Consider the following 17,885-nt stretch of genomic DNA (forward strand, 5'->3'; position numbering starts at 1 on the left):
GTGCACGGGGGATTTTTTATTTATTTAGTTTTTGTCAGAGCTGGGGGCTAGAGGGGGCGCGCAGTTATATACCTGGGGGTGTGGCCCATAACTAATGTAACAAACGCTGTTGTGAAACGAAAGTGAAACTTTACATACTTTCAATGTTCTATTTATTTGTTCTATTATACAGCGTGCGTGATAGACAGACAGATAGACAGACAGACAGAGCTAGTGTAAGTGTTTTAGAACTACCATAGTTCATAGGGGCCAAACAAAGTCCGTCTTATCTCCGTCTCTTTCCTCGTTGTTGTCTTTCACTGGGACCTGAACTGATCCAAACTGGACTGTAATGATGGTGGAGGGTCTTCAGTCTCCTCCTTCCAGGTTTACATTATATTTGTTGTTTTTTTTTGTTAACCTTATATCAACTGCTATTTCATATTTTGGGTCAATGTGTGCTCCTTCAATATGTCCGTGTGAAACTTGCGCGGATTTAAAGTTCCACATTGAACAATGTCTTTCATTCCATTTTCTTTTTCTCATCATACTGTACCATTTCAGTACAGCTGTGTACCGAACCAAACAGGTGCGTACCGAAACGGTTCGGTTCAGTACGTGTACCGTTACAGGCCTAATATTTACCTCTGCCAACAGCGGAAAGTGTATAAACCCCATTATTACTATAAACTGAGTGTTTGAGTTACATAACGCTGAGAAATTCAAAGTCTGATTCTAATAATAATCTGCTTATTGTTCATTTGATCATTTCATTTTATTAACCTCCCAACTGCCATGTGAAAGTATAGAAACCGTATTAATAATGAGGATAACATGAGGAAGTTGCAGTTTTCTCTGCTTTTGCTTTAAACTTAAATGTGACAGTAGGTATTGGCATCTAATCCAAATAAATCTAATTACCACCCAGTGACAGTAATTTGAACCAAGATGTTGATAACTTGCTGGATCGTCATGTACCTGCCAAAGGAAACTCCCGCATGTGGCAATTTGAGCGAAATCTATCCAGGTTGCACACACCTCCCCCACCCACACACACACACCCTTCCAGTCTGTTAAGTGCCAGGAAATGATCAAAACACAAGGGAGCTCTTACTGCAGCGTGAATGCAGCTCAGTCAGATTATACTCAGCGTGGTTAATTACAGGAGGTTATGTGGGGGCATCATGGGAAAATGCCCCGATGTTGTTTTGTGGTTGAATGTAACACACAGGACAATTGTAGCCCATTGTGGCTGTGCTGAGATCTGTTGCAACTTGTTTTGGCAGCATCAGAGCTAGGGGTGGGGGGGTCATCTGAGGCAAAACACAAAGGATTTCTTAAGGAATATGCTGTTTACTCAAGTTAATTTATGTACACAAGTGTTCGGCCATCATCATCATCACCACCACCATCCTTCTTCTTTTTAAAGTTCCATTGGCTTTAACAGCACCAGGATAGGTAATGTCACACACAGGATGTGACTGAAGGAGGTGTGTTCCTTGGCTTATGGTACTTTCTAAAAGAGACGTATATAAATTTGTGGCCAAAACTGGTACTGCAATCACATTCAAAATACTGTAAAGCGTGGTATCCTCTCCACCTACCCCCAGATCCAGCATGAGTGGCTACCACAAGGCACTACCATGGCAAGCGACGAGTCCTGCACTGTAAGTTTATTGTCTGTTAATTATATTTATGCATCATGCCTGATGGTTTGCGAAGTAATTAAAGATAGAGACTACTGACAAATAACACTATACTATGTGTAAAGACTGAAAGAGGACTCATTTGACTGATGTAATGTTTCACTTATGTTTCATATTGCCATGCTGTGCTAACCCCGTCTCATCATAATGCATTCCTAATGTAAGCAATAATGAATCACTGTTTTTGTTTCTCAAACAATTTATTACCTGGTTAATTTGATGACCCACCTGCATACTGGCTAATGTACTATGAATGAACATGCATAACGTTATTCGACTGCAAAGGATATTTGAAATGTCTGTGCTTATGTGGCATTAGGGTAGATTTTAATGTTCGACTGAAAGTTTAAATGACACTAACTTGACAACGCCACCTGGAGGGATGGCTCCAAGACCAAATCAACTGAAAATGAGGTCGCACTTGGTATGGACATAAAGCGAGATGTGAGACCAGATTAAACAAAGTTACAAAATTAAAATTTATTTTCCTTTTCACAAATTGTTAAAACGCTAAAGGTCTGTAGGTAAAATCAATAGCAAACATTAATCAACATTAAAACAGGAGATCATCTCCAAAATGGTGAGAGGAACATGTCATATCAGTCCCTGGACTCTTGTATGTTTTGTCTGTCTTGTGTGTCATTTCCTGTTTTATTTTGTTAAGTCCTCCTCTTGTGTCATGTCTGGTGTCTTTGCTTCCTTTCCCTGATTGTTTCACCTGTGTTGATTACCTGTCCCCGCCCTGATTTGTTCCACCTGTGTCTCATTGTCTTCCCTCCCTTATGTGTATATAAGCCCTGTGTTTTCCCCTGTCCTGTGCCAGTTCGTATTCCTCCCTTGTGGTGTGTTTACCTACCAGCATTTCTCTGATCCTGTTTGTCTGTCTGCCTGTTCGTTTCTGACCTGTATTGTTCCTCGTTTTCTGAGACTGCCTGACTCCCTATCAGTACCTCTGCCTGATCTGCCACTCTGGTGTTCGACCTTTTGCCCGGATTCACGGTTAGTGCTTTTGCTTTTCCCCTATGTATCGTTGCCTGTTTGCTAGACTCCACGTGTATGACCTGGTCTGTCCCCTGACGCTTCTCTGCTTTCTCCTAGTCGGGGTCCCCTCGTGTGCTCCCGACCCGGGCAGTGAGCTTCCCCTTTTGGATTCGGACGCCGTGACGAATCCACACAAACATACCTGCGAGGATTCACTCAAGAACCCTTTTTGTGAACTGTTTTTCCTGTCTGTGTTAAATAAACACCCTTTAACTGTATTTTTGTCTGTGGGTTGTGCATTTGGGTCCAGACCTTGTGTTACTGGTTCTAACAGTACAAACTGGCCAAGCATGGACCCAGCCAACCTAGACCAGGTCATGGAGGCAATCCGTTTGCAGGGGCAACGGTTGGGGGGGCATGAAAAGATTTTACACTCCATGGTGGACCAGATGACTCAGCTGGCCCTTCGGGTCTCTAAGCTTACCTGTACCCGGGTTTCCACCTCCTCCCAGCCAGTCGAACCTGTGGCCCTTGTTCCGTTTGTTCAGCCCCCAGACGAACCAAATATTCCCCCGCCAAATAAGTATGCTGGTGATCCGGAAACCTGCAGGAATTTTTTCACCCAGCTCTGGCTAATTTTTGAGGCTCAGCCTCACCGTTTTTCTTGTGACGCAGCCAAGATAGCTTATGTAGCTAGCTTATTGGAAGGCCCCCCTTTAAGCTATTTCAATGCCCTGTTTGAAGGTAATTCTCCGGCAACACACTCTTTTGATAACCTAAGTTCTGAATTAAAGCGTGTGCACGACCACCCCGTTCGGGGTCAACAGGCAGGCCAACAATTAATGAGGTTGAAGCAGGGGAGTAATTCTATCAGGCAATATGTGTGTCTTTTCCGTTCACTGGCAGTCGAGGCAGGGTGGAACGAGCAATCACTAATCAGTGCTTTTCAGTCGGGCCTTAACCGCTCCATCGGCCGGGAAATGGCCCTCCGGCAGGAGCTGAGGATGCTGGAGGAGGTCATCGCGGCGGCCATTCGAACCTCGGACCAGATGTTGGTGTGGCAGACCGAACCAGCAGGAGAGCGACCGGCTGCTAGCTCATCCTCTCCCCAGCTTCCTTTACCGGTGGCCGAGGCAGGAGACGGCGCTAGAGGGGAGACCATGCAGTTAGGTCGTACCCGGCTCTCGGCGGTGGAACATCGGTGCTGGCTGGCGGCGGGTCTCTGTCTTTACTGCGGTCAGGAGGGTCATCGAGTGAGAAACTGCCCTAATAAGAAGAAGTCTGCCTCAGGTGAGGATAAACTGCTGAGTCGTACTGTGTGTATGTCTAGTCTGTCCCGTCAGCTTCCCCTGGTCTGCCTCTGTTCGGAATCTCTGTCATTACAGCGTCCGGTGCTGATACACTCCAGCTCGGACGCTAATCTTATGGACAATCAACACGCCCTTAAGTTGGGTCTCTCCCTGTCATCCCTCAAACAGCCACTAGAGGCAAGAGCTCTGGATGACCACATCATCTGTCGGATCACTCATCAGACCCAGCCTGTGACCGTCCGTTTCGCTGATGGACATACGGAAGCTCTTCCATTCCATGTTTATCACTCTGAGGCTCACCCGCTCATTCTGGGTTTCCCATGGCTCCAGCGCCACAATCCCCAACTGGACTGGAGTACGGGGGAGATTCGGGCCTGGGGTAAAGACTTTTTTTCTTGTGGTGTAGGAGGACACTATGACTCTGATTTTTTGTCCCCTGCTGTTTCAGCTTCTGTGGCTCCTGTTCAGGTGGTTACAGAGGATGTGGCGGATTTTCCTGCTCTGAGTAAGGTGCCTGCACACTATCACGATCTGAAACAAATATTCAGTAAATCCAGAGCCACTTCTCTACCCCCGCACAGACCCTATGACTGTGCTATAGACCTTCGCCCTGGTTCCTGCCCTCCCAGGGGAAAGTTATATACTCTGTCTGCCCACAAGACGGTAGCCATGCAAAAGTATATGGACGAGTCTTTGGCAGCAGGGCTGATTCGGCCATCCTCGTCCCCAGCGGGGGCGGGGTTCTTTTTCGTTGATAAAAAAGACAAGACCCTGAGGCCCTGTATTGACTATAGGGGTCTCAATGATATTACTATTCGGAGCCGTTATCCGCTTCCCCTGATGTCTTCGGCCTTCGAGCTTTTACACGGAGCTCGAATTTTCACTAAATTAGACCTCAGAAACGCTTATCACCTGGTGAGAATTAGGGAAGGAGATGAGTGGAAGACCGCATTTAACACCCCTAGCGGTCACTATGAGTATTTAGTGATGCCGTTTGGCCTGACAAATGCTCCAGCCGTTTTTCAGGCTTTGGTAAATGATGTCCTCCGGGACATGTTGAATCAGTTTGTTTTTGTCTACCTGGATGATATTTTGATTTTTTCCCCAGATGAAGAGACGCATGTTCAGCATGTTCGACGGGTTCTTCAGAAACTTCTGCAGAGCCAGCTTTATGTTAAAGCTGAAAAGTGCAAGTTCCACCAGTCATCAGTGTCATTCCTTGGTTTCATCATCAGTGAGGGGAGTGTTCAGATGGACCCGGACAAGATCAGTGCGGTCAGGGATTGGCCAACCCCCTCGTCTCGTAAGGAGGTACAAAGATTCCTGGGATTTGCCAATTTTTACCGCAAATTCATTCGGGGTTTCAGCAATGTGGCGGCCCCTTTACATGCTCTCACATCTCTTAAGACTACTTTCAGGTGGAGCCCTGAAGCAGAGGAGGCGTTTCTCCGTCTCAAGAGGGCGTTCACTACGGCTCCCATCCTGTCTGTTCCTGACCTGTCCTTACAGTTTGTTGTTGAGGTGGATGCCTCTGATGTGGGGGTGGGGGCTGTTATATCACAGAGGTCCCCACGTGATGGCAGGCTTCACCCCTGTGCCTTTCTGTCCCGGAAATTATCTAAACCTGAAAGGAACTATGACATTGGTAACCAGGAGTTGCTGGCCATCAAGGTGGCGCTGGAGGAGTGGAGGCACTGGCTGGAGGGAACAGAGATTCCGTTTTTGATGTGGACTGATCACAAAAATCTGGAATATCTGCGGTCAGCTAAACGGTTGAACTCTCGTCAGGCCAGGTGGGCTCTTTTCTTTACCCGGTTCAATTTTTCCCTTTCTTACCGGCCGGGCTCTAAGAACGGCAAACCAGACACTCTGTCCAGGAGATTTTCCCCCGCTAAATCTGTCTCTGAACCTGTCACTATTCTGCCTGATTCCTGTGTGGTGGGGGCTTTTCAGTGGTCAATTGAGAAATCTGTTTTAAATGCTCTTAATGACTGTGATGTGCCGGTGGGGGTACCGCCTGGTCGGTTGTTTGTTCCTGTGTGTGTCCGCCCTCAGGTTATTCACTGGGCCCATACCTCCAGGATGACGTGCCACCCAGGAGTTCAGCGCACCATGTTCGTCATCAAGCAACGGTTCTGGTGGCCCAATATGGATAAGGAGGTAGCTGAATATGTGGCGGCATGTCCTACCTGTGCGTCATGCAAGGCTTTGCATTCGGCACCTGCTGGCCTGTTACGTCCCCTGCCGGTTCCCAAGAGACCCTGGTCGGACATCTCTCTGGACTTTGTAACCAGTCTCCCATCCTCTGACGGTAACACTACGGTGCTCACTATCGTAGGTAGGTTCTCTAAGATGGTCCATTTTGTGGCGATGCCCAAACTCCCCTCCGCTAAGGAGACGGCGGAGGCTGTTCTTTATAATGTCTGTAGACTCCATGGTTTCCCTAAAGATGTGGTATCTGATAGAGGACCTCAGTTTGTTGCCCGCTTTTGGCGAGCTTTTTGCGCCCTCATAGGGGCATCTGTCAGTTTGTCATCTGGTTATCATCCCCAGACCAACGGTCAGACGGAGCGGGTCAACCAGGTGCTGGAGGCTGGCCTGCAGATTCTGGCCTCTCACAATCCGGTGTCCTGGAGTCGCCAGCTTATGTGGGTGGAGGTCGCACACAACACCCTTCCCTGTGCCTCTTCAGGATTCTCACCGTTCCATGTGGTTTATGGGTATCAGCCACCCCTGTTCTCTTCAGAGAGGGAGGTCAGCGTCCCTTCGGCCCAAGCCCTCATCCGACGCTGTAGGAGGACCTGGTTACAGGCCAGACAGGCCCTGTTAAAATCTACCGGTTATTACAAAACCATGGCTGACCGCTGCAGGACCCCAGCACCGGCCTATCAGCGAGACCAGCGGGTGTGGCTTTCCACACAGCATCTGCCTCTGAGGGTGGAAAGCCGTAAGCTGGCCCCCAGGTTTGTTGGACCATTTCCTATCTCTAAGGTCATTAACCCTGTGTCTGTTCGTTTAAAGCTGCCTAGGACCATGAAAATCCACCCTATGTTCCACATCAGCCTGGTCAAACCTGTAAAGGAGAGCCGACTGGTACCCCCCACCCAGCCCCCACCACCACCCCGGATCGTCAATGGTGAACCAGCGTACTCCGTACGTCAACTCCTGGCGGCCCATCACCGTGGTTGTGGCTTCCAGTATCTGGTGGACTGGGAGGGCTACGGCCCAGAGGAACGGTCCTGGGTTCCAGCGTCCTTCATCTTGGACCCGGATCTCATCAGGGACTTCCATCAGCGCCACCCGGAGGTTCCTGGGCCGTCCGGAGCCGTCCCCTAAGGGGGGGGGGGGGGGGGTACTACTGTCATATTAGTCCCTGGACTCTTGTATGTTTTGTCTGTCTTGTGTGTCATTTCCTGTTTTATTTTGTTAAGTCCTCCTCTTGTGTCATGTCTGGTGTCTTTGCTTCCTTTCCCTGATTGTTTCACCTGTGTTGATTACCTGTCCCCGCCCTGATTTGTTCCACCTGTGTCTCATTGTCTTCCCTCCCTTATGTGTATATAAGCCCTGTGTTTTCCCCTGTCCTGTGCCAGTTTGTATTCCTCCCTCGTGGTGTGTTTACCTACCAGCATTTCTCTGATCCTGTTTGTCTGCCTGCCTGTTCGTTCCTGACCTGTATTGTTCCTCGTTTTCTGAGACTGCCTGACTCCCTATCAGTACTTCTGCCTGATCTGCCACTCTGGTGTTCGACCTTTTGCCCGGATTCACGGTTAGTGCTTTTGCTTTTCCCCTATGTACCGTTGCCTGTTTGCTAGACTCCCTGTGTATGACCTGGTCTGTCCCCTGACGCTTCTCTGCTTTCTCCTAGTCGGGGTCCCCTCGTGTGCTCCCGACCCGGGCAGTGAGCTTCCCCTTTTGGATTCGGACGCCGTGATGAATCCACACAAACATACCTGCGAGGATTCACTCAAGAACCCTTTTTGTGAACTGTTTTTCCTGTCTGTTAAATAAACACCCTTTAACTGTATTTTTGTCTGTGGGTTGTGCATTTGGGTCCAGACCTTGTGTTACTGGTTCTAACAGAACAGAAACGCAATTCATGCTTCAATTCAAACAAAACAGAATGCAAAACACAGCAAAACATGCAAAATAAATGACAACATGCAAATCAAAAACATAAGCCATGCACAGCAAATATGCATTACATGCAAAGCAAATAAAATAATCACAACAAAATAATAATACAGCAAGTAATAAAGCAGAAATGAAGCACACAAAACTTAACCAAACTCACAAAATGAGGAATCCGATCTACTCAAAAGAAGCAAACAGTGTTAATAGTCCAATTTTTCCTATTAGTATAGGTGGAAAGTATTCGATGGATTTTTGTCCGAGCGCACTCTGAACACTAGGATACCCAGGGTAGCTGTCGACAGGGCTCCCCACGTCTTCAGTTTTGGAGCCCGTACCGAGCGGTGGCGCTGGACTACATTGGAAGCAGATACGCTGAACGAGGTGGGACAGAGCTGGATAACACTGGACAAAACAACGGGTCCTTTCTGGGAAAGGCAGTCCTGGTCATGGACCATGACCTGGAATTCTCGCGCCTGCCGGAGACACGAGTCTTAAAACAATAATGAAGAATAGACTAATCTACTGAAAGAAAACTATCTTGGACCTTACCTGCTGGAGAAGGCACATGTTCATGGGCAGCGAGAGGAGGGGGAGAGTCAGACGGAGGGAATCAGCGGCTGTCCCCACTGCAGCTCAGGATCTGAAGTGAAGCATAATTTGGGTCAACTTCGGCCTAGGGCCCAAATTACAAGGTGGAGCAACAAGCGATTTACCCTGATCCAGATTTCCCGAACCCACGGCGCAAGCCAAACTGGAGCACCCAGATGCACAGGCGTGCTCCAAACAAAGAAAACTCTAGCCGGTCAACAAACGCTGCAACCGCCGCACCTGAACCAAGTCTTGTGAGGGCGCACAGACCACCCACTGCTTATAGGCTCTGCTCGGTGCCACCTACCAATCACCACACAAGTAAAGGTCCACACCGACATGCCACACTTACAGTAAGTAGAATTAAGTTAGCCAAACTAAGCTGGATCTTACCTGTCCTGGTGAACATTAGCAATTTCGGTGTCAGTATTCAAATTCTTCTCTGCTTTCAGCCATCTCCATGTAAGGCTTATTAATTTATTTTTTTTTTATATTTTCATGAACTTTCATGAAGGTTTTTACAAATCTGTTTATAATAGAGACTGTGTTAATTACATGTGTTTGTTGAAGGTGACTGTAAGTACCATGACGCAATGGGTCCTTTCCCACTGAAATGTCTGTGTTGTAGCCAATCCTGTGTAAGTTTAGAAGTAATGTTGTGGATTTGGCCAATTAGAATCTGGGACAGAAGAATGTACCTGGCGGTGACTGGAAAGAGAGAGGGAGAAAAGGGATTGCATTTTGGCTACAAAAGAAAAGAAAGGATGCCGAACAGAGTTGAAGGAGCCGGACCTTAAAATTGAGGTTTACTTTTGTTTGACATTTTGCTTACCAGCTCGTGATTTTCGTGGTCTATTTTTTTTCTTCTGGCTGCATATTACTGAGTGTTGTAGCATTTGCCTATGTAGCCAGCCGAGTTAAGTGTTGAGTTTTCTCAAGTAAGACATTAAACTGAGTGCACAAACTTTGACAAAGCTAGCTAAGCCATTTTGGAAGAAAGACTCGCTTTTCAAAAGCTCATCGTCTGTTTGCTAGGCATCCTGGACTGTAACGGAGAAAGCCTGGGACAATCGTTTGTTCACTACGCATCCTGGACTGTAATGGAGAAAGCCTGGTACATTGTCTGGTCGCTAGGCATCCTGGACTGTAACAGAGAAAGCCTGGGACATCGTCTGTTTGCTACGCATCCTGAACTGTTCGTGAGTAGTTGGCTTAAAGCCAAACAGTCGTTTCATTCATAGATTACCGTAACAGTGTGAGTGAACATCATTTTTCCTACTTCAGATTTCCTTCATCACTGAAAGTTGCTTTGTGGATTGTTATATTTTTTTCTCTCTCTTTTTTTTTTTTTTTGTGTGTGTGCACTAACGTAAGGGGCCCCAATGTTTTTTTTTTTTTTTTTGCAAGCTTGCTCTTCTAAGACTGAGTGAACTGGTGTCATAATACAGTACATTTGAGTGCATTTGGCACAGAAATAGTATTTAATGCAAGTTTAAAGGGTAAATGTATATTGTTGGGTGTACTGTTTAGTCTGGTTTTAGGGTTGCATCAGGCCAGGTTACAGGTTACAGGCCAGGTGTTCGTGGTTACCAGGGTTCGGGGGATATTCTACATTATTGTTATAACTGTGTCAAAGATAATAGGGTTTTACCAAGTTTACCTCATTCCATATTAGCACACTTACATACATTTTACACATGCATAAACACTGACTCAAATTTTATTTCACACATTCTTACATGCTATTTCATGTAGACAAAAAGGTAAAATAAAGATAATCTATTTGTTACATTTCATCACACAAGTGGGATTGCATTTATTGTTTTGTTTTTTTTGTTTGTTACATATAATTTCTGAAGATTTACATAGTGTATGTCAGCCACTGATACAGTATTTCTTCAGTGGAGGCACCACGCAAGTTTATTTAAATCATAGGCCTACTGTTCTAAGTGCAAAGAAAAATTCCCTAACTTTAAAGGTACACAGGAAAACCAGTAAATTCACCATCACCAACTGAAAACCCAGGATCCTGTGTGTTTGAGTGTAACCCAATTGTAAATAATGCACTAAAAAAGGGTTACATCCATTTTTCAAAGGCATTTCCTATACATATATCCTTGTTTTGTTTCTCACTTTTTTGCCGTGTTTCCACTATGTGGAACCGGCTTGACTCGACTCGACTTGGGTACCAGGTCCTATTCCTGGAGACCCATTTCCATTACAGGATACTACTGACTTTACAGTACCTGGACGGCGGGTTACTTCCGTGTCATCTGCTCAGAGAGTTGCTGATAAACTTACTTATTGCGTGGTGTCTCTTCAAGCTCACGCTGAATTTTTACATCTGAACCTCCTTGACAAACCATGTTTTGCAGGCTGTCATCATGTGCATTAACCTACCACTACATTTACTGTAAACTTCCACATCTGTTTTTGTAAAATGGCGGGTCACAGAGATGACTCGCTGACCAATCAGTGGTCTGCAGTGTTTACATGTCATGGTTTAGTATCTGGTCCCCAGTCTTGGAACCTCAGCGGAGGTGATACCAAAAAACTGGTACCGGGTACCAGATTCCAGGCCCTTTTTTGTAATGGAAACACAAAAAGGCCGAGTCGAGTTGAGTTGAGTCGAGCCGGTACCACGTAGTGGAAACGCAGCATTTGTCACGACGTATTTGGGAACTGGGGGATGGCCATTTGTGATTGTCTGAGCGGGGGGATAGCGTGATTGAGGGGGGTGTCATAACGAGGCCTTTTAGGTTAAGTAACATCAGACATTTGTGATCAGAAATGTTCCTAGCTGCTGCTCAGTAGGAACTGGCAACCTGGATGCCGAAACACTACTGACTTTGTGATTGGGAGATAAGTGGTGGGTGGAGCATCAGGTCAAAACACAAAATGACAATATAAACATTACTTGTGGGCTGCCACTTAGCTTTTCAAATGTGAATATTCTGGCTGGAGTACTACTGTCAGTGATATCAATATTTGAAATGAACATGATTCCTTAATGGCTGGTGACATATCAGGGCCATTTTATGATTATTTGGAATATAATTATTACATACAGCTCCTTTAAGCATCTGTAACAGACATTACGTCCTTATGTACGTGTATTTAATAACCTTCAAAGGTACGCTGTTGCCTCTAAGCTACACGCCCACTCTTTGCTTATTACCTCTCATACTGTACATACACAAATATTCTGAAAACTGTAATTAGTTACAGAGCCTTAATGAAACTTATGATAATGTTAAAATAGTCCGCATAACTTTCTGTCACCTGTTTTAAATACTTTTACTACTGCTTTTTCATATATAGTTCAGTTCCACTCTCCCTCTGCACTTAACTACTCTTTAATGCCAGGAAGTGAGATTATCAATAACTAACTTAACTTTTAATTTTTTTTTTGTTTTAATCATTTTTAGTAACTTATTTCATAGTTATAATTATGGAAAGGACTTAAAATGCTTTGAAACACTGAACGCTGAATCCCATTATGACATGATTTATTATTATTATTATTATTATTATTATTATTATTATTATTATTATTATTATTATCATTATTATTGTCCATTTCTGTCCTAATAAAAAAATGAATGGATTACAATGTTAGGTGTAATGAAACTGAAATAAAAAGTAATCTCTGTACCATTTCTCTTTGCACAAGTCAGTCAGGTGAACAGAAACACTGGTGTGATTTCAGAGAGTACTTCACTGCCTCATTCAATAACTGGTAACGTAAAGGTAGCGGCAGTTTCATATAACATTTATGTTTGCCAGTGATGTCATTTCTCCTCTACAGCTGAACACACGCCAACACCAACTCCATGTAAAACTGTCCAACACAAGCTACTGTTAGCTCAGAAATGGAATGAGCTAATGTCAACTGACAAACTCCCCCTTTAGCTCTGACTGGTGTTGGCCCCCTTTTCCATCATTTTTGGTGGTCACTACCATCCACTATGGTGACAAGAGTCCAGTATTCCACTCATCACTTTAACCATGATGGACACTTACCAACTTTAGATCTCTAGTTTTTTTGTTTTTTTTTTCAGTAAAAATATTGTCAAAGAATCTGACTTTACATAAAAAATCTCAGTTTTTTCCACCATGTACAGGTTTCTGAATTACTTTCTTATCAGTTTAAGTCATGGTAGAATCAGTTATGTTATTGTGAGCTTTAAGACATTCTGCTAAATCTTAAATGTATTATTCTTCATTCATCAACATTTTTAGACCAAAGACTATGAAAATAATGACTGAGACACAGGTTTGTAGGTTTAGGAAAGTGTGTGTTTGTTTTATTAGTGATAGTTAACAAGACATTGTGGATAGAAAAACAACAGCACATAAACAAAGGGAAAATCAAATAAATCAACAAACCAAAAACAACAACAGAGTAGTGACAAACAACAACAATGACAACATCATATTGCAATGAAAAAGATAATAAATGCGAAGAGCAACTAAACAATATAGCTTGGTTAGGGGTGGTAGGAAAAAGGGGAAGGGGAAAGTGTGAATGAAAGTGAGAAAGAGAGAGGGGGGAGTGAGGGGGGGAAATAATAATTGTTGTAATAATCCAAAAATGTATAATAATAATACCAGTAGTCTAATTTGCCAGTATTATTGTGGCGGTGGTAGCGGCGGAGGCAGCCACAATACAACAATGAGTTAAATAATTTAATATTTGTAATAATGTATTTGTATCAATTACTGTCTGTTTGAGTTCATATGAATTAATTTAAATAAATATGAGTATGGGGGAGGGGGGGCAAGCACATAGTGTCTGAAGAGGGAAAGATGCCATCAACCCCCCACACAACCTCCAGCACCCCCAGCAACACAGCCACAGCCCAGGGGCCAGACCAGCCATGATCAGCAAAAGGGTATTCCTCCTACCCCCTTCTCTCTCTTTCTTTTTTTTTTTTTAATATAGACCACGTCCATTCCACAGTTGGACCACTCTCAGACCATTTTGGAGACAGTCTGTCCAATGTGGAGTGACCATTTTCAATTTTTAATCTTCCTTATACAAGAGATAGGGGTGGAGGCGCCCAAGCCAGCTACCTCCCACTGCCCTTGCCAAAGACTGCGGCCATACCACCAGGGGGCCAAGGGTTAGGAGAGATGGGTGCCACCCCGCCCCAGGCCCTTCACTACCCGGTGTGTTATGTGTGTTATTTGTATTTCATGTTTGGATTCACTCTGACATGAGTTTTTTTTTGCTCCCTTTTGTGTTTTTTCTTAATGTTGAATTCCAGAAAACGTTAAACTGGAAATAACTGACTAAAATTCCTACAAGTAGCTCATTGCCAATTTTATCAAAGCTGTTTTCACTTTTACATTTTCCATGAAAAACCTCCATCTACCTCTAGGCCAAGTCACACTTTAGTCAATTGTTTAAGATGTGATTTAAGAGGTTCCTGTTTTTAATATGTGGCCCTTAGTGACATGAAAATATAATCTATAGATTTAGCCTACTTATTTAAAAAATATACATGCTACATTTCCGTTAATCTTAGTATTCCTGCAATATTAGCCAAAAACAGTTTTAAACATTATTTGTTCCAGTGTAGTGACTCAGTTCAGACGCAAAAGCTACAGCCAGCTTATATTAGATAAGATTTGATTTTTAAGCAAATATGCAATAGATATGAAATTTGCAATAGATATGAGCTGACAATGAAAGAGTTCACGTTAACCGAAAATATTCTGTCACTGACAGGTTTTTTGTAAAGATGATGGAAAATTCTGAAGGCTATCTGTCATTTTGACAAATTAAAATACTATGGGTAATCTACCAAAAAAAGTTTTCACACAACACTGTGAACAGAACCTGTTTGCAGGATTGCTGGTCTGTCTCTCTCTTAACAATGCAGCAAACAGTCAATAACAGCATCCTACCTGTTTTAACATGTTATGATCCTTGGTCATTTATAGTATTATTTTGTAAGTGCTGTTTCTCCTCCTGGACAGTGGGTGGTGTTCTCCACTCTGTGTGTGTCTCTGTGTGTCCATTTCCTGTGTTTCAGTTGGCAGAAGCTAACTGGCTGGAGCAGATTTTTAAGGCAGAAGCTGGTGGAGCCCATTTCTCTCTCTTCTTCTTCAGGCAGCCAGCTGGGTCACGTAGGAGTGCTGATCATGTTGTCAACTAGTTTTCATCATTGTAGATATTGTTAAAAGAGAATTGATCCTTTGTTTTTGTTTTTGTTTTTTTTTAAGTCCATTTTTTGTAGGGGAGGGAAGCCATTTGTTTTTACTGTTTTCTCCTGTTTTGGTTAGCAGTGGCAGAGGTAGACTTTTGTCCTTGGAGTGGCCAGACGGTGGCCAAGGCTATTTCAGGGGGTCCACAGATTATGACAAACAATTTGTTTCTTGAACAATCACAATCAGAGTCTCTAAATGTCAAAGTATATTTAAGTGCATATTAAGCACACAGGAGATGACATTTGTGTATAAAATTTGCAGTTTATTAATGTACAAAATTTAAAACAACTTGGTAACAATGAAACTGTTTTTACATTAATGAAAATGCAGAAACTCAGAGTTACACACACACACACACACACACACCCACAGAGTTACTCGCTCACACAAAACACACACAGTTACACACTCACTATTAAGGTGAAGACACATCATCTTTCTTCTTCCACAAGAAGCCCTAGAGCTGACAAGTGCAGAACGTAAAAAAGGCATAAATATATCAAGCTCTGACTTTGAGTGGAGCTTAAACCCAGACTCCTTGGACAATGCCTTTTTCCAATTGGAGAAGCCTAGCTGCAATGTAAAGGCAGAGTCTGGTGCATTAGGCAGGGAAAAATATCTACATGTGAAGCAGTAGGAAGAGTCTTGGAAGGTAGAGTATTCAAGCTAAGAACTGTCTCTGTACCAGGAGCTGTTGAATGACCTCCTCCTTGTTCCATGCTGAGTTTTAGGGAATAGTGTCAGACATGGCTGAACAGGACCCTCATCTTTGGATCTTGAAATATCTGGAATACAAATAAAATGGTCATGGAAACACAGTTAAGGGATCCAGAAGATTATTAGACTAGCAGGTTTCAGGTAAGTAGACCTACCAGTGGGTCCTCTTGGAAGAGCAAAAGCAGAGCTGGACACAACTGGCTCTGGGTTGGGCTCTTCTGGCTCACCGTCAGAAGCAGAAGCCTCTGTGTCCTCCATTGATGGAACTACATTGTCCAATAAAAATGCAACCATAATTTTAAAAAAATAACACGTTATTAGTAACCAACATTTCAAAATATCTAAAACTAAACTTAATTACTGAACTGAACATGTGACTGATTCTGTAGCTGCTCTGACCTGGTGATGATGGGCTGGCTTGTGCCTGACATTCTCTCACCTCCTGAGTAGTCCCAGGATGGGAGCTGCCAGGACTGCTGATTCCAGAGCTGCCTTCTATCTGCCTGTCTGCCTTATCCTTGTCTGTTTTGCTTCTTTTAACAAAGAAGTCATAAATCCTCTCCCCCTGCCTTTTCATTCTCAACTGACACTATGAAAAAATAAGCCAGTCCTGTTACTCTTAGCATCACTTACAATGACACAATGTTATTAAATCCCCACTTCCAGCCTAAAACTACTATTTCCCAGTTTTGGGATCAATAAAGTCTATCTATCTATCGATCAATCAAGCGTCAGGGAAAATAGACCACAGTCCTGCACGGGTCCACTTTTCCAAACCCGCCCATACCTGCACCCCAACCCATGATTAAACACATTGTCTATACAGTAACTGACTTTTAAGGGCTTAATTTGGCTAAAACGCATGCCATCAATAAATCTCTAATATGTGCTGCTCAATGCCGTCTGTGGGCAGATGTAAACAGAGGTGCTCACTTCAAAATAAAACAGCGTGGATGAACCACTGTGCAATTAGATTGTCATTAATACATACATCCATTTTCTTCCGCTTATCCAGGGCCGGATCCCAGAGGCAACAGTCTAATCAGGGATGCCCATACTTCCCTCTTCCCAGACCCCTCCTCTAGCTCCTCCGGAGAGATCCTGAGGTGGTCCCAGGCTGTCATTAAATCATCATTAAATGTTCTGCAAATATTTTCATCCACGAATCTTATTGTTTCACTTCCTTGCCCGCTACTCGTCCGCATTTTGTTTAATTTTACCCTTGCTTGTACTCGTGCAAATTCTCATTAATTTATTTACCTGTCCCCATATGTTTTTTGCGGGTTACCCACCTGACCCTGTGCAGGACTCTGAAATAGACCACTGTAGATGTAAGTTTAATAGATGAGTTTCAATGTTTACTAACAACAGTGATGCGCGCGCAACTCGGAGGCAAAAACACAAGTACCAGCTACCAGCCGGCTCACATCAGCCACGTACACCTCCAGGCTCTCCCCCGGAACTCGTGAACAAGCGAATATGTTAGCTCTGAAACTGTCCATTAACTGTTTCTTTCCAAAAGCCGATCCCATCTTCTCTTTCACGGCCGCATAATTTGACTTAACCGCATCAGAAAGGCTGTCCCATAGCAGAAAAGCAGACTTGCACAGACGGGTGGGCAGCAGAGGCTGTGCTAGAAATTTTTTTTGGCCGTCATTTTGACAGACAGGGTCATAAAAATTCCATCCATCCATCCATTATCCACCGCTTATCCGGGGCCGGGTCGCGGGGGTAACAGTCTAAGCAGGGATGCCCAGACTTCCCTCTCCCCAGACACCTCCTCCAGCTCTTCCGGGGGGACCCCGAGGCGTTCCCAGGCCAGCCGAGAGACATAGTCTCTCCAATGTGTCCTGGGTCTTCCCCGAGGTCTCCTCCCAGTGGGACATGCCCAGAACACCTCCCCAGGGAGGCGTCCAGGAGGCATCTGAAACAGATGCCCGAGCCACCTCAGCTGGCCCCTCTCGACGCGGAGGAGCAGCGGCTCTACTCCGAGCTCCTCCCTGGTGACTGAGCTCCTCACCCTATCCCTAAGGGTTTGCCCAGCCACCCTGCAGAGGAAACTCATTTCGACCGCTTGTATCCGGGATCTTGTCCTTTCGGTCATGACCCACAGCTCATGACCATAGGTGAGGGTAGGAATGTAGATTGACCGGTAAATCGAGAGCTTCGCCTCTCGGCTCAGCTCCTTCTTCACCACGACAGACTGGTACAGCGACTGCATCACTGCAGATGCTGCACCGATCCGTCTGTCAATCTC

Source organism: Sphaeramia orbicularis, chromosome 17 (genome assembly GCF_902148855.1).
Source record: "Sphaeramia orbicularis chromosome 17, fSphaOr1.1, whole genome shotgun sequence".
NCBI classification, from domain to species: Eukaryota; Metazoa; Chordata; class Actinopteri; order Kurtiformes; family Apogonidae; genus Sphaeramia; species Sphaeramia orbicularis.